General features: G+C 37.1%; 1 long non-coding RNA gene across 1 annotated transcript; it reads left to right on the top strand.

Annotated features, from left to right (window-relative positions):
* The first annotated feature begins 1,515 nt into the window (after positions 1-1,515).
* On the top strand, positions 1,516-18,986 carry LOC136258757 (uncharacterized). Its single transcript, XR_010702981.1, has 3 exons — positions 1,516-1,599; positions 8,987-9,063; positions 18,891-18,986. It is a non-coding gene; the product is annotated as an uncharacterized lncRNA (long non-coding RNA).

Raw genomic sequence — 18,986 nt, forward strand, 5'->3', positions numbered from 1 at the left:
CTCTTAAACCTGTAAATTATCTTCTTTTTTTTGGAATTGGTTCTCAGTCATAATTCAATGAACTTTCAGAGATCTTCAAATAATAGAATTGACTTAAACCTCTTAAGGACTAAATCATTAGAACCAGTAAGTGCTGTTAGTTTAGGTACTAGTATAACTAATTAAAAATGAAACATAATAGACTTGATAGAATTGTAACTAGTGCTGTACACCTACAAAATTTTTGTCGTCGGTTAATTGCCTACCAATAATAATAACTGGTTAATTGGTTGTGTGTAGTAAAGTGATATTGGCAGACATAATATGTACTCAACAAGCCTGCTGGAAGGTTTAAGGTGGTACCAAAGTGACCATCAACTGATCAACATCCTGTCTTACAATAACAGTTATTACAATCACATATTTACACATGCTTTGAGGTTATGTTATGATGTTAACACTTGTCAGCAGGAGTAATTTATGGTTTACCAAGTAAGTGGGCAATAAACTGGTTTAAAGGTTTCTTAACTGGTTATTGGCTGACCTATACAACACTGGTTACTAACCACTAACCGGTTATTTGCACATTGGTGCACAGCACTAATTAACATTGCAACATCACTTGCTTTATGGGACCATCCATACTTACGCAGATGATTACAGCTGTTCAATGCTAAAGTAGGGAATTTCCCATGCAGCTAAAATTCCCATGCAGATAAATTTAAATTACTAGATACACTAGTTCCTTTTTTGTTGTAGCAAAACTTGATGTATTTTGTGTGACTATTCTATTAGAATACAGTACCTGGCTATATTTGTATAAAGGTATTAGGGCACCTCAGTCTCATTGTTTTCAACAAGTGTACCTCTGATGGAGCTGTCACATATGATGAATCATTAAGTGGTAATAGTGATCTGTTTCTTGCAGTGAAACTGATCATTATACAGGTGTAGCTATATATATATACCCACTCCCTTTTATAGTAGCTTATAAACACTTCAATAATCATGAACTTTGAGGGGCTATAAAAGAACAATTTTAAATTGTGTGTCTGTATGGACTCCTCACATGAAAAAAATAATGATGAGAAGAAAAAAATATGAAAGGAAAGGGAAAAGCATGGAGAGTTGATATTTATCAGAACTCATTACATGCCACAAGTATGGTTGTTATTGTTTAGTAGCCTCTAGTCTTTTGACTGCAGGCTAGTTGGCAGGTAGACTGATACATATTTTCTACCATAGTTTTATGTATTATCTGCATGCCTATGGCAGCATGCATACATACTGTACTAATTTTCTGAAAAAAATTGTGTGATTAGTGTTAGAAAAGTGACCTGATAGACACATTCATTCATGTTTTCTAAGGAAACAAGTGAGTTGGATATATTGCATTCAGTTGCAGCCTGCAGCTATAATATTGTGAGAGATAGATTAAGTGGTAATATCAAACAACAGAACATATGTATGAACATGCACATGTGTGGCATATAGCAACTGTTTGACTTAGTTATTGTGTTTACAAAGCAATTGAAGAATCTTCCTGAAGGAGGTATACTACGAACTGATCATTATAGTGATGAAGAATTACTACAACTTGAGTTTAGAATTACTGAAGAGGTATTTTATTTATACATGTGTTTCAATTGATTGATGTGCAGTTAGCTGCTACTTATATACTGTATGTACTAAGATACAGATTTAAATTAATGATTTAAAGTACGTACAATGTAGACAAGCTACTACACAGTACATTTGAAATTAATATATGATATAAATGAATGTGTACAAAAATAAGAGGTATTTTGTACTAAAATGCTGTGAAATTTTTTTACTAAACTTATGTGTCCTGCATGCCACTCTCCTGGATTGGGTGCAGATGGCACAAGATTATTCTTTTCACTAGTCTAAGAACAATAACTGTGTAGTCACATGCCACTATGGAGCCCTCATGTCACCATGATGCTTCAGGGATGTGTATATATGTGTAAAGATGATGAGAAGCTCATTTTGTCAGCATGAACATGGTACTGAATGGTCTACCCACTTTCATACAAAGCAGGTTTTTTTACAAATAACATACATAAACCACACAATTAACATTTCTTAATTTCTTCATTACTTGCTGCCAAGGACTGGTAAAATTATGTGTGTAGGCTGTGTAGCCAAATGCTTACCCAGTTTTTATAAACTGTAATTGCAATTATTTTATTTTTGAAAATGGCTAGCTGGCTAATTTATGGCTTCTTAATTTATATCATTCAAAAATTACCCATATTGGGTTGTTGAGCTTTATTGAGATGGTACCCCTGTATTACTTGCTAATTGCTGTGAACTAAATTTTTAAGCATGTCTCTGTATTCAACGATATCAAGAAATGATGGTTATAATCATACAGAGTGTTGTTCACCAATGGTTGGGGTATGTCTACCAATTTTCATGATTTGCAACAATTCCTTATCTTCTATAGAATTCACTTATCACTGTACAAGTAGCTAACAGCCAAGTTTTCACAATTTTACATTGTTTCTTTTTGTAAGGTCAAATGTATCAGGTGAGGTCCAAGCAGAGTAGTGGTTGGGGTTGTCATTGAGAACTAATGTTTTCAAAATGGAAGAGGAATGTGAACTATGACCTAGTAATGGCTCAGATAAAAAATTTGACAGCACAGTTTTTTATCCAATTCCCCAAAGCTACATATGCAGTCAGGTCCAGCCACCTCCAAGTCAGTCAGAATTTCATAAAGGTATCAGACCACTCACATGGCTCACCACAGGACCTGTTGACATCAATAACAGCTGACCACATGTATTTTTGGCTGATTGAAAGTTTGTGGTATGAATATTGTGGTGGAAAATGATGCTGGGTGATACGAACAATTTTCCCAGTGCCAGCCACACATGCAATTTAATTTACCACTTTATTTTGGAGTACATAATCAGCTGGAGAATGTTGTTTATTTGCAATCATTAGTATGTACAGAAGATTCATCCCGGTATTAAATATGTGCAACTTAGCTTGCTAATGCAATACTGATACTGATTAAGTTTGAGGAAACATTAGCTTTAGCATATTATGTTAAAACTAATTCCCAGGTAATGATTTATTTTAGCATATCAGTATTTCTGACTGCTCTATTAGAGTACCTCGATCTAATTTCCATAAAACGAAAAATTTTAAAGTCAACCAATACACAATGATATTAGAAATACAGCTATATACTGTGTGATGTGTTAAGAATTGCTGCATGTCACTTGCCTTATTATGCTGGCATTATACTTGTCCAAATTGTGATGGAAAAATTGTGATACTGTACCTCAAACATTTAAGTGGTCTGTACTACTGAGCAGTAGTTATGTGATTTATTTAATAACGATACAATGAAACTGCTGCTGTACTGTTATCATTACATGAAGAACAAGTTAAGACTTTGTTGAAGATGCATGAAAAGTAAATATATTAATTTGTACAGTGGTAGATATGTAACTGCATTATGCATGAAAGTTTTAGAAATTGATAATATGCATAAATTGAGTTCTTTTTATATTGTATACGAACAAATAGTTATTGCTATTCTAGAATAGACATCATTGCTATTAATTGACACTACTAGTATTCTGATTGAAGTGATTTTATGTGCATAGTTAAGCATTTGAGCAAAGATCTATAAATTATGATGTTGAATTAAAGTAGAGGACTGGAAGAAGCCAGTCTTGAAGGAAGGCTCATGTGGACAAATGTCAAGTCTTGGTTCAAACACACTGACATTCATGTACGTAGTTGACACCCAGAGTCTGCAAGTCCTGAGAGCTATATGCTACTCTCAAAGAACTGCCTCCATCCAATAGTCGCTACAGTGTTGCATGATGAATAAATGGATAGCAGTCCAAATAAATGCACAAAGTATATAATTATGTATTGGCACAAAAACAGCCAAGCTATGAAAAAAGTGCAGTTTAGAAAGCCTGGGTGAAAAAGTTGAAAAAATCAAAGATGGCAGCCAACAAATAGCTGCAATGATGTTAATGCTAATAAATTCCAGGCTTTTCAAAGCCGCATGTTTTTCACAGCTTGGCTGTTTTTGTGCAGATATCTTTGTAATTGCAAGTTGCCTTGATACTTCCTTTGTTTTCCCCATTGTCGAAGACTACGTGGCTATACGTATGTATTTATGAAGAACTAAAGAAACATGAATTTTGAAGGTGCAATTATAGCTGGCAGATCTGACTCAAATTAGGAATGGGCAATGCCCTACCCTGAGGAAGTTTCCACAGCAGAAATGGTTTATTTCATTTATTTTTATTAATTAGCCAAGCCCCTAAGGAAAGTCAGAGCATACGGATACAAGCAAGCGCTATGGAATGATGGATACATGAAAGCGGCATTATCTTGGTTCCATAAAATGAGTATGTTTCCCACCCGCACCGGCTGTACTTGGCCTCATGACACACTTGGTATTTTCATAATCTTTGTAGTACTCTATAACTACTGTAGTAGAACACACATTTTTTTCTGAGCACTTCAATACAACGTATATAGAATGTTTTTAGAATTTCCACTGATAGATCTACGAATTATCATTCTAGTGTAAACCAAAACCTTCATTTATAAGGTGGAAATTAAGTGAGATGAGCAACTAGTTGACTGCAGTGGCAGAGTGGTAAAGGGCTTGTGTATATAGGTGTGGAGGTCCCCGGTTTGAAATCTGGAGAATTTTTTCTGACATTGTTTGCACATGTTTTTTTTAAAATTCTCAGTGACTGTTCTATTAGAGTAGCTCAATCATGCTTTTTTCACATGTTTGGTTTTGCTTTATATCTCCTTAGCTAATACTCTCAGTACTTTCAAACCACAAAAGATTTGCATTACTATAGTAACTTCATGTACAGAATGATTTTCAAGTTATTTTGTCAAGTAGATTACCCTGTGGGTGTGACAGCAAATTTCTGCGCATAATTCCATTGTTCTTAGTTCGATCTGTACGAATATTTGGGTGTAAATATTTTTTTTTAAGATAAAACAGTACATAATAAACAAAAACAAATTATCTTACATATGGGCCTCAGCGACCTGCACAGCAATCGGTGCCTCAGTAATGGGACAGCGCAAACTGGACCTGGCACCGCGAATGCACATAATTGCAGACCTCAACAAAGAGAAGCTCAATTTACATCTCAGCCATCCCATCACTATTCCATAGGAAAGACTGTGATTTGCACTCAAAAGGTTGGCCAATCTCTTATAAAACTGAGTAGCAGCATCACCCATTCCACCAGTAGTAGTAAAAATTAAGGGAGTAAATGAGGCATTCTCTACTTCATGAACCCGTTGTTGGTATTCACGTCTCTTTTCCTTGTCATGACGTCGGTATGCAGAGTGTAGGGGTTGATTTGAGGGTGCACTAGGGTTAAAAATTCTGACATCAAAGTATGACCTCTCAAATTGTCCTCCCCAAAAACCATTAGCTGCAATGTCAAGCCTTGCGTTATCATAACGATTAGCTGTTTTGTATTGAAGGGTCTCACCAGAAAGAGGCTGAAGGTGGGGTTCAGTGACAACATTGTTACAGACCTCGGAAAGTAAATTGGCAGTTTGATCACGCACTTCATTATGTCTCAGAGAAGGAAACCCACCCTTTGGGCAAGACAGAGCATGTTCTATGGTAAAAGAGTGACCACAGGCACAGGAAGTAGGGCAGGCAGATGGTAGCCAATGATAGCGAAGCACTATTGCATCACGAAAAGCAGTTTTATGAAGCACAAAATTATGCGACTTCAATGGAAGACAAGAGAGCCGATTCGATGCACCCTTCTCCTGAGCCAACATGACTGAGGAACGCATGCTAGGAGGAAGTTCATCGAACAAATGATTGGCAGATTGAAGTTGCTCTTGATGGCTCCTAGAGTGACACTTGGATCGCAACTGAACCTGTGCATCAAGACAGTCACCTAGTTGATGTACCTGAGAGATAATCAAGCCAACGAGACCAGCATTTACTTCTACAGAGCAGGAACGCTGCTGTGACACAACAATCGAAGGATCAAACACACCAAGGCCTCCTAGCCGCACAGGCAAGGCAAATAGCTTTCTCTCAACATCACCAGGGACAGTTCGACCCAACAGACTAGGAAGGAAAACAGATTTAACAAAATGTTCAAGAGGAAGGAAAAGGTCTGTAGAACAAGAAGAAACACGAAAAAAATAGTTCCATCGGAAAGAGAGACCATGACAAAAAGTAGCATAGGAAGCATGAGGTTGTGTTTCGGCAAAGAGGCTCAAGGTCTTAAGATCATCAATCCAGCCATCCACTTTACATCTCAAAAATAGCTGTTCAAAGGCAGGAGTGCCAATTACACCTCCCAGATAACAGTGTCCTTCAGCAGTAACCTGAATGTCACAGTCTCCAAAAATTGTTCTAGCATCAGTTAGAACAGTTTCCTTGACTATCAAGATAGTTTTAGTAGCATTTGGAAAATAGCCATAACGGGGCCCTACGGAAGATAACAAGTCCCACCACTGCTTAAGCTTGGAAAGCTTGCCACCAGCAGCAGAGTCATCAGCATACCAGCACTGCTTTACTAGACCAGTAAGACGAGAAATCAAGGGCAAAGTACCGATAGTGTACATAGCCATAGCGAGAGGATCACCCTGGGTAGTCCCTTCACTAGAAAAGATGGTACGACCTCCAGTAAACAAAAAAGCATCAGTACGATAAGTGTTAATTAAAATGGGAGCAAGAGAAGGGCAGAGGACCTCAACGTTTCGGAGTGTTACTTGACGATTTAACTCATTGAAGGCATTCTTAGCATCAACAAGGAGAACACCATCAACCTCAGGCAAGTCAAATATTTGTTTCATTGCATGGACAGCAGCTTCACAACCACCCATTTGACCAGCACATAATTGAGAGGATCCTGCAGCCTGCTGTAAATCACGCCCTATAATTCTCATCACAGCCTTTCCAATAATTCTTCGCAAAGCTTCACCCACACCAATAGGGCGAACACCAGGACGCTTGTCAAGAGGAATTAGGCGACAAGCACAGTAAGCAGATAAATATTTTGAATTAACATAAGAGATGGAAATACGATGGGCAAAAGCAGAAACAGCTGCACACAAGTCATTAGAAGCATCACCAAACGCTGTACAAAGATGTCTCCAAGCATGAGCATCAAGACCAGAAGGGCCTGCAGAGCCACTTATCTGCATGACCACTGATTTAATTAAAGCAGCATCTAAGCCATCAAATAGAACTGGATGAAACGATTGAGAGGAGTCAACGGGATCAAGTATAGCATCAGGGTCTGCAGCACGACCACGAGGATGTTTTTCATGCAATACATCAAACACAGTTTTGGGAGAACCATCAGACAAGGAACCCACTACATGATCCAAGTTAAGAGGGCCACAGTCGCAAGAAGGAGACAGACAGCGAAGAGCAGCATTAACACGGCCCTGAGTCATAAGGTGGGAAAACCTGGAAGAATGAGTTTGATCATCACAGGAAGGATGATAGCGAGGTGAAGCAGATAGATGTTTCTGTATGACAATCCCTTCATTAAATAAAGCTAAAAAATCACCCTTAAGCCAAAGATCAAGTCGTCTCTGAAGGCAAGAACGAACTACTCGAAAACTGAGTTTGGACTCATTGTGGGGTTTCTGTAAAAGCAAGTTGGGCATCAACATGGCAGCCTTTAAGGCAAATGGCTCTAGAGCTGACTGTTTACTAAAGGAATGCAGCAATGATGCAAGTTCAGATACAAAGGATTTACCCAAGTTACCTGATGGCACGGTAAACAGGTTTGGTTTCCAATGGACAACTTGAAAGTATAGTTGGTCGAGTAATTCAAGCACAGCAGGGCTTGGTGAGCCACGCCACTCAAAAGTAGTAAGAGTTGACAAGTTAAAGGAAGGAAGGTTTCGCACATCTGAACTGGTTGCACAAGTGGGGCAAATAAATGGTCCATTATCAACATCAAGTATTCTATCTTCAGCAGTAGTGATTCCGACACAATGGCCATGATACCACTGGCAGCAGTTCTCACTGTGGCCATCACACTTAATCATAAACCCATCAGTACCAAAAGGCCACCCACAAGAGCACCACACACGGTCAGGGTCATCATCGTCAACATCGACGTCATTATTAGACAGATCAACTGGTTGTTTTCGACGGCTCTTCTTACGCCGTCCGGGCATTCCAATAAGTGCGCATCAAAGGATCAGAACTCAAGAAGCAGAGCGAGAGAATAACACGGTAACAAATGGTAAATTCAACCTACTATACTGCATTATGCTCTTACTGCCCTCCAAATTTAATCGACTAAAGCTTATAGTGAGTGGAGCGAAAAGAAGCAGAAGATTAAAAGAAAATAAGACAAATTTTGAAGCCACATATCTCAGTGATGGCTAGACAGATTGAGCTCAAATTTGGAAAAGGAGGTACCCTATCCTGAGGGAGATTTCGCAGCAAAATTGGTTAATTTCTGTTCAGGCACTACTGAGCTATGAATGCATGAAAACAGCATTTGCTTGGTTCCTGTAAAATACACACTTGTCTGTCACACATCCACACTAGCTGTACTTGGCCACACAACACACTATCATATGTCCGGAGACTGCTGATATATGTACTTACAGTACATACCTGATGTCATGTTTACCATTGTAGAGCAAGTATACACATCGCTTTTCACTCTTATAATATGAGTCAATTATTTTGCTTATTATTTGCTATATATTCCAGTAGAGACCTACAAGAAAGCCTGTATAGAATCTGACACTGAAACTCATTTGAATGCAAACACAAACAGGTGGTGATTTAATCCTCAGATCATGTATTTATAATTACTATTCTTTATTTAAAAATGCATTAGATGAAATGCAGTTTGAAAGTTTTGCTGCCACAAATTTTAAGAATTATATTAAACCATCCTGATTACTATCATGAGCTTACACAATACCACAATCATGTAGTTAATAAGTAACATGTGTGTGTGTGTTACAGAGAATTAGCCACATACCAGAGGTTGATAACCCAAGCTTACTGTGATCAGATTGCTGGGAAAACAAACAAAATGACAAGTTAGTACATAACATGTACATTGCACAGTTTTTGAAGAAATTATAATTAATCATGTGTGCTTTAATGCGAGAAAACTGGAAGCTTCTATGAAACACTTTCGCATGAAAATAGCCAAGAAATGTGCTGAAAAATTCAAGCAGAAGCATACTAATAAAAAGACATGATGATGTTAACTCTAGCATTACTTTTTCTCTACTCTCAGTAGGCATGCGTACATTATAGTCAGAATAATTTCTGGAATAATAGGTAGCAAAAAGAATCAAAAATTATTCCGGAATAATAAGACGATCTTCAGGAATAGTTAATGTAGATTTCACATATTTTTTCTTGTAGTATTGCAGAGAATTTTGTAAAGGCACATCCTCCAACACTGCTAGATCAAAATCGTGGAATAAGTTCAATATACTCTAATAGAGCAGTCACTTACCCTAATAAAGCGGTCACCCAAGTTTTATGTGACTGCTCTATTAGAGTATCTCGATCTTACGTATTGCTATGCAAGTGATTTATTTTGAGGTGCAGAAGAAAATCCATGTGACTTCTACTATTCCAGGAAGTACTCCAGAAATTATTTTGGGAATAATAGGCGAATTAAAAAAGAATTTCTTCCAGAAAGAATAATAGGTAATTTTACGTACAAGTATAATGTACTCAAACCTAGCTTCCAGTAAGTGTCAAGTAAACTAAACCTTCACAGGCATTTAGTACCTGCAGGGGCGTAGCCAGGATTTTTTTGAAGGGGGTTCGGATTTAAAGTGGAATGCCTTAAGGGAAGGCCTGGGTGCTTCCCCTAGACCATATTTGAACGAAAATGATACATACACAAAATGTGCCCTTAGGCAGTAACATTAAAAGGTGCTGTTTGTGCATCTAACTAGCTAAAACCTACACACTGCTGTTTATGCAGCTTATAGAAACTATAAACCTATTGTAAAACTAGCTAATCTTCACTTCCAGACAGCATACTGACAGCCAACTTCTATTTCCTAGCACACGGAAGCCCTCCACACTCGAGTCCCTTAGTTGGCAATACTTCTTTCCAGCTATACATTATTCTCGGCCGGTCCTCCTGTTGATGGTCAATAACTTCAGACTTGGGTTGTACTCCAATATGTTCGAGACATCACGTGCCCACAACATATAACAAAATAAATAAACCATTCATCATGTATATATGTTTGTACTAACCTGACACATGTATAACACGACCACTCAAGTTTAGTAGTGCTGCCTTGTAATATGTCTCAACCGACCATTGAACAGTCCTTTGCCATAACTCGCGCCATTTCAACCATGCATCACGTGCGAAATTGATCACGTGATGATTCAGCATTAATGTGATGTGACCCTCAAGAGTAGTACAGAGGAGTGCCAGTTGGCAAGTAGCTACCGGAGAGCTCCAGGGCTGTAAGATTTGGTGTGATTTTTAATTTTAAAAAACTTCTGAAAGGGGGGTTCGTCCGAACCATCCGAACCCCTCTGCCTACGCCCTTGACAAAATTCCCTACATCCTACTTCATAGACGACACTATAATCAAAACTAGTAGTACTCACCGTGACCTCGGTGTCATTTTATCAACTGATTTATCTTGGAAAAATCATTATAACCATATATCAGCTAAAGCCTATAGAACCCTTGGACTACTGAGACGTACCTTCAGCCACTCAGTTGACATTCCAACCAAGAAAACTTTATATTTAGCATTAGTTCGATCACAATTACTTTACTGTTCTCCTTTATGGCACCCCTACCTTATTTGCGACATCTCTGCTTTAGAAAGAATCCAACGCCGGGCAACCAAATTTATTCTTAATGACTATGTAACCGATTACAAAACACGTCTTATCAAACTTAACATACTACCACTGATGTACACCTATGATCTTTATGACATACTCTTCTTCGTAAAATCAATCCAGCATCCATCTAATCATTTCAATATCAGTAACTATGTCAACTTTTGCCGCAATCCTACCAGATCCTCCACCAGTAACAAGCTTCAACACAATTTTACATCAACCAACAAACAAAGTAACTTCTACTTTAACAGATTACCAAGAACCTACAACAGTCTACCAGTACTTGACTTAAATCAACCTTTTCCCACCATTAAATCACAGTTACTCAAGATCTTCTGGCAGCATTTTATAAACAATTTTAACTCTGACAATCCCCACAGTATGCACTTTGTTTGCCCTTGTAGTACCTGCTCCAAGTCTCCTCGCCCACCAAACTTCAGCAGTAATTAATCTTTTTTTTTTTTTTCTTCTTCTTCTTGCTCTCTCTTAAAATAAGTACTTAGCTATATAAGTAAGTTTATTATTAAATACACATGTAAGTTTTAAAATTATAGGATAGTTCAACTATATACCAAATGTAAATGTATGTAATAACCTTAGCCAGCTAACTTAATTTGATTGTAATTTTATACATTCAATTGTAATTGTAAGTTGTACGTATACTTTTTCTGGCTGTGGACACCAGTTGCCCACAGACCATTAATGCAGGCCTTGCCTGCATTAAAAAGCAGTTAAAATAAAAAAATAAAAATAAAAAATTGACCTGTTGTTTGTAGATGTTCTACAACTTTGTAACAGAACAGAAAATTCTTATAGCAGTATACATGTATATTCACTAACACTCATACCCTATAGGGACTTTCTTATGATTCATTCATTGCTTTAGACTCATTTTTTGGAGGTGTATAAGTTATTTAAACCTTTTCATGTTTATTATGTTTGTTTTGTGCACTAACATTGGTAGAGCTGGCAAAGTGTCACCACCTGCAGTGGCGGATCCAGAGGGGTTTCTGGGGTTTCGAAAGAAACCCCCTTTTAAATTTTTGCTTAGTGGCATTTTCAATACATAAACATTGTTGTACTAACAATTTGTTATAGCAAACAACTATATACCAGTAGCATGCACACAGTTGCACTTAACCGACATTATTTATAGCTATTAAACTCTCTGCAACATTTCACTTTTCATCTCCCACTGCATTAAAAACGATTGAGATACTCTAATAGAGCAGTCAAGTAACTACTCTAATAGAGCAATCAAAGCTACAGCTCGTAGTCACCATATTTGCCCTATAGTTAGCTGAGTAGACATTCCAGCCCGATTTTTAAATTTTGGAAAAATGGACTTTTTATATGCTCAATAGGTAGAGTATTGATTGCCGATCTCAGAAATATTTAGTTTGTTGGGTTGGAATTAACTACTTTGGCATGCACAGTGCTTTAAAACTGAAAAAAGGTACATTTTTTCTCCGGGGCTACCCATACATTTTAAAGGGAAAAATGGCACAATTGAATCAGGAAGCCATCTAGCGATCTGGACTGTTTTGAAACTGCAGTTGCTTCTAGTTGCAAGTTTGTACATATAATGAGAGTAACCTCAGATGTTATCGGATCTCAGCGATCTTTGTATGCTTTGTAGTGAGCAAATATGTTTCACCTACTGCACACTTCTCAATACAATGGTGCATACCCACAGGCAAGAGGCTATCTCAAGTAAGTAAAAACATCAAGTTAACAACTTATATAGGTAAACAACTAAAGTGGAGGTGCCACAATGATGCAACAATACCTAAGGTGGAGCTGTGGTTTCAATTATGGCATTGTTATACTGACTCTTTGAAGTGGTTTGTATTATTGAGCTGATGACACAGCCATCAGAAAATTGCTCTGGAGCTGAAAATCGCTAACCCGAGCAAAGTAACTACGCACTTTAAAGTAACTACGCACTTTAAAGTAAGCACCAGTGACTACCTTCCACCCGACACTACGTTTTTTTTAATTTTAAAGTATTCTACATACATTACAAGGCTTAAAAAGATTACAAAACAACACAAAACTTACTTATATGTAACGCGCATGACAAAACTAAGATTTTCATGATGAGCAGCGTGTGGACAAACCCCATAGCGATTTTCATATTGATTGGAGCTCGGACTACGGAGCAATCCCAAGTTAAATACGAGCTGTTGTTTTGTGCCAGGGTTCTATTGGGGAATATACGGAGAAATTTTTTATTAGAAAATCTCGGATACTGGAATGCCTAGCTATAGTATAGTATTTAGTTACTATATACAGTTTATAGCATTGAATTTGTAATTGCTAACTAAAAATAGCCTAAAATCTGATCTCAGAGCTTTTAAAATCTCAAAATTTTCCTGAGAATTGTCATCAGATGCCTTATTTAGCTATACCAATTTTCAGAAACCCCCTTTTAAAAATCCTAGATCCACCACTGACCTGGCGATTAATTTTTAAACTCATAAAAACAGCTGTGGGTGAAGTATAAGGACTTGTTTCTGCTATATTTCTCTGTTACAAACAAGTGTCAAGGTACAACAACTACATAGGATCTAGACTTCAGACCGCTTGAGGTCTACGTAATTCCCTCAGTTCATGTAGTAGCATCTTCAATTTGCTCAGTTGTACATTATCCGATATGCTGATATAGAAATTCATATAATGGCCGATACCAATAACCTTTTATGTTTACCAAAATTTCACACGTATTTTGTAAAATTACTATTTTCAAACTTTATATTTGTCTTATTTTTACAAAAACAGTAGCATCAGGGTCAGTAAAATTAATCAGCTTAATTGTATGCTAATAATTTCCGATAGCAATATTGCTGAAATTAGGCTGATAAACCAATTTCTGATTATTTACTGATTAATCGGTGCATCACTACTGTGCAGTTTTAAGGAAAGCATCCAATTTTGACTACAATTGTGATTTGGGATAATACTTAGAGTTTGATATAGAACAAGCAAAAACTTAACATTCATTGTGTGTTTTCATTTCAAACATGTAAAGATGCTGCAAATTTACGTATTATGCTAATGGCAAGTTTAGATATTACCTGTTCCTTTTCAGCCTGCAATTGTTCCTGGCAATTATTCTGAGAACTTGTTAAATGTTGCAGTTCTGCAATATGTAACTCTTTCATCTGTATAGTACAAGGTCACAACAATAGAAATAGTAAACATGCAGGTGTAGTACATACTGTATATACACAAGTATAGGGAAAAATTAGGAATTTTAAGTTCGATTAGGGATTCCAGAAAAAAGTAGGGAACAAGGGAGGTAACCTACACCTGTAGATATATTAGTGAATATGTAAATGTTCACTAGTATATTTGCAGCTGTAGGCAACCTCCCTTGTTTTCCTACTTTTTTTTCTATGACCTTAACATTCCTAATTTCTCATTTGTTTATAACATTACTGTGACTGGTAAACCCACATATACTGCATCAAAAGAAAGGATGGTGCCAGAGTTAATGTTTTCATCTTAATGTGTGCTCCAGCTTTCAGTTATTGCCTTGAAAGTGAAGTAGCCATTACGCTTTGCTTTCAACTATGTTCAGCCTGTAACACAGCACTACAAACAAAGAACAGCAGGAAGAAGTGCCTTTGCAATCAATCCAGTCACCATGTAAAATATAGACAATTCCTGATTACAAACATAGGGAAGCCATGCAAATGCACTATCACAAATCAACACCTTGGGCTGTCAGCAAAAAGAATTGGGGTACAAAGGAGGACAAATGTTAAGCCTATGATACGTGCATTGTATGTACTGCAGTATGCCAAAAGGTACATCTCGTGATGAAGCGATGTCAAACAGTGAAAAAATCAAGCCCATAGCCCATTATTGAGTTATGCTTGCCTGAAGGTATCAGGCAGTTAGTCAGTAAAACATTTTGTTTTAAATTTTGTAACAATTTATTAGAAGCATTTAGAATCATACTGGAGGCACTTTTGGGCTTGGTTACACCTAACCAATACTGCAATGATGCCAGAATGGTATTATGAAGCTGGATTTTGGGTGATATTTTTGGCCAGAAAATCCAAACCTTTATGATCCCTAATATACAGTACTATCATACTGCATGATAACACAAATGACCATTGTATAGAAGCTAAGATACACTGTAGTGTGTTATTTACAGGAAGAAAAATACTTTAGGATATGAGTAGTTTCATGTCCTTCTCCAAATGAGACAATTTTTGACAGTGGAGTTGCACACCAGATAAAACACATGACAAGCACACCCTTAAGATTGGTGTAGCCATCAGTGTGTGGGGATAGATTAACTATCATATTTTTGGTTGAGAATTACATAGCACCTAAACCAAACATGTATACAATTGCACCATCAAGATACTCTACTACAACAGTCAACTTGATAATCACATATCACATCCAAAGCCTTAACCACTGAGCCTTTGTTGTCAGCTATTCACATCCCTTGATGGTGCAGGTAACTATGTCATATGGCTTCTGTCAATAAAATATTTTAAAAACCAAGACATGACTGGAATACAATCTGCCACTTGTATTGTACAGTGGGTGTTCTGAAAATTATGGCAAAATGTAAATCCAAAAATGCACCACGAAGATTAGCTAAACTTACATGGTGAGTAGGCAAAACAGAGAAAATTATAATGGTTTTACATTACTGACAGCCATTGATTGGCAAACAGCATGCATGGATGACCATAATGAAGTTAGCTTAATAAATGGTCAGATCAAAGGAGCCTAAGAAATGTGATCAGCCTTTCTAACTAATCACAAACAATACTGTACAGCACCAGGAGGGAGATTTTGTGGGCTTACTGCTATAGGATTTTGGTAAAGAAAAAGATGGGCCAATTTGTATTGGATGAACGGTATTGGCAAAATTTTAAATTTTAGTTGGTGAATTGCTGTTCAATTGTCAAACGTTCTGTAACTTTTTCTTTCCATTGCTGGAAGCTAATAAGTGCAATGGTTATACTTCAGACCACAGTGGCCATGCATGGTCTACATAATTAATAGTAACCTGAAGGCCAAGTGTTGTGGTACCTGAGCAAATTAGATGTAAATGATGTTTGGTAATTTGTGAAATATAAGGACAAAAGCTCACCATAAACCTATTCACTTGATTCATTAAACTCTAGTGTATCAATGCCAATCAATAGCAAATCACACTATTACTGTATGTGACCAAATGCAGTAGTACTAAAAATGGCTATCACCACAACATTAGATATGCTACTGATTAAAAATATGTAGACCACCTTTCTGTATCATTTGATATGAAGTTATTTTTGTTATGTCATAACAAGTGAGTGATTGCTACTTTACATTATGCATTGTGTAGTACAGATCACACAAGTACAGCTGGCACTGTGCGTATATGTAGACAACTGTAACAGCGTTAAAACCGGGTTGGTCAACCAGGTCACATTTTGTCCTGGGTCATCCGCTTTACAAATTACCCAGTTCTGACCTGGATAAAATCACTTGTGAAATGATCAATTAGTTTTACAATGTGGAAGCGTATTAACGCATCATAGTCTAGTCCCCCTGCAGCCAAGCTTCCTTCATGAACCACATCCACTTATATGCGCAATACTGTTGCGACATGCTATTCTAACAGTATGGTGCAGTATGGTGCACTGAAGTTTTTAGGTTTTTAGGTTTGTATGAAATATAGAAAACTATCTTTCTGTCTGTAAAACTTACACGTGGAACCACCCCCATGAAGCCATGCCCACTGATAGATCATTAATTATAAACCTTACCTGTTTAGTTTTCATACAGCCACCTTTGTACTTAACACGCTTTTCGAGTGCTCAAAGCATAATCAATCTGGGTCCTACTTGGGTCAAATCCAGGTCTGACCCAGATTGTTATCCAGGTCAGTGGACCATCCCTATCAGTAGTAGTGACTTGGTTTCAATGCTGAACTGCACTGTAGCTTTCAAGTATTAAATGAAATATAAATTTGGGAATCAAAGTATCCCTTTGTGCATGTTTTACAAACCAGATGTATTATATTAATAACTGAATCTGCAAAAGTTTGACCCAATCACGCATTAATTTTTATTGCATTTCTTTTATCTAAAGCTGTGAAGTTTTACTTTCAATGCTTTCATGTAGTGGGTCGAACCTCTCTTATCTGGGCAGTCTGGTACATACTTCTGTCCATGTACACGTCACAGAAATAGCTGTAACTACAGTAAGTAATGCATGCTAATATGCTTTTACTTAAATACAAGTAATGTTGCTATCACTATCAGTAGTGTTGCACCAATAATCGGTTCAGTAATCTGATAATCGGTTCAGTAATCGGTATCAGGCCGATATTGGCTACTAGCCGATTAATCGGTTTTGATTAAATTAAAGCCGATGTTAATCTCCACTGTGCTGTGTCGTATAATGATGTGGGGGAGGCTAGACATAAGTTATTTGGCATTTTAATTAAGTTATGTGTTGATGGCTTAGCGGTGACTACAAGCCATGCCCATAATAAACTGTCAGGTAGGCCATGCCCAACAGTAAACTGAGGTTTAGGTTTCTATGTAGTACCAGCCATTTGTCTCAGTAGTAAAATGTATTTAAAACCTTGTCAACATGAGTAGCTTTTGCTTGTGGTATACATCTAACTTTATATTTTAGGCTAGAATGAGCTGTATATCAATGCTTATGTCACTAATGTGAGTCATTTAATGATGAGGTTGAGAGATAGTGTTATTAGTGTATATCGGATCAGTTATCGGTATCGGCTGCTTAATATCGGTTATCGAAATAATCGGCTAATTTGGTTATCGGTGCAACACTAACTATCAGTTAGTACTATGCAGTTAAGAGGAGAAATAGTCCCATTTTCCACATAAAGGCTAAGGAATGTGGTGATTAATAATTGAGATTGTGCAACACCCAGAGTCCTTAAAATGTAATGTAGCCTATTGGAGAAAATTCTTAATTTGATAACAAAATTGTAATCTTCAGGTTGTTAGCATCACGGGAGTAAATAGTTTGTGGAGATTCACTGTCAATGTTGTAAAGTAACTTTAGTATGATAGAAGATTCCAGTGAATTTGTTTTCAGCATCTAGAAAGTCTTCTTAGAGAGGAAAACATTGTTACTATGTTTCTACAAGGCTGGGAACAAAGCTATGCAATATTATATCACATGCAGAAATAAGCAATCTGTGATTCTATCAATACTGGGTGATTATTTCACCCATTACACTAGGTTTAGTGACCTAATAATCCTCTATACTTACAACAGTAAAAATGCCTTGCTTTAGGAAAGATACAGGCTTTAAAACATAAGATATCACTACCACTTGACACAAGATCACTGATTTCTCGATCACAACACAGTGCATCTTTCCAATTTTCATGTCATCATTGTAGTGAAATGGCTGCTATAAAAGTATGTTCTTATAATAAGAATAAATGGTGTGGTGTGGGCTCCCATGAAGTGTAAAGATCTTAGCCCCATAAGTTTCGATGCCTCCCAAATGACACCAGATGTTGTGCAACCCATAATAAATTAGTCACATATACCGTGAATATTTTAACTTACCTGGAAATGGGCTGTTTAGTACAGAGTGAATATTCATGGTCACCCCCCTGGGCTGTAAAAATATATCATTACCTAGCAACCAAGTGGATGTCATTATTAGTAGAATGAACAAGTCACCTAACAGACTATCAGCTACTATCAGCAACTTTTAGACTCCTTGTACTTTCAAACCTTCATTATTGTCAATAATTACTTTCAAGCCATGTGACTATAATTTTGGCTATCTAGGCAATGGAGGTGGCCTGATAGTACAGGTCTAAGGTTCCACTGTAATTGCACTGCTACAAAAGTAACATCAGAAGATTAACAGCCATAGCTAGTGGGAAAATAATTGTAGTCACTTTTAAAACAAGCATTCAGACTTGCATGATTGCGTGAGGTTTTTGCAGATCTAGTCATATAGTTTACTCAGTAGCTGTTTGTAATACTGTTAAAATCTTTTCATTAGGAATTGAAGCAACTGACTACTCCTGTACATCAACAGTGAGATTTGTATAGGATATGTTTATCAACAGAATATATGTACTCTTTTTATGTACAGCAT

The sequence above is a fragment of the Dysidea avara genome, chromosome 1 (genome assembly GCF_963678975.1).
Source record: "Dysidea avara chromosome 1, odDysAvar1.4, whole genome shotgun sequence".
Classification (NCBI taxonomy): Eukaryota; Metazoa; Porifera; class Demospongiae; order Dictyoceratida; family Dysideidae; genus Dysidea; species Dysidea avara.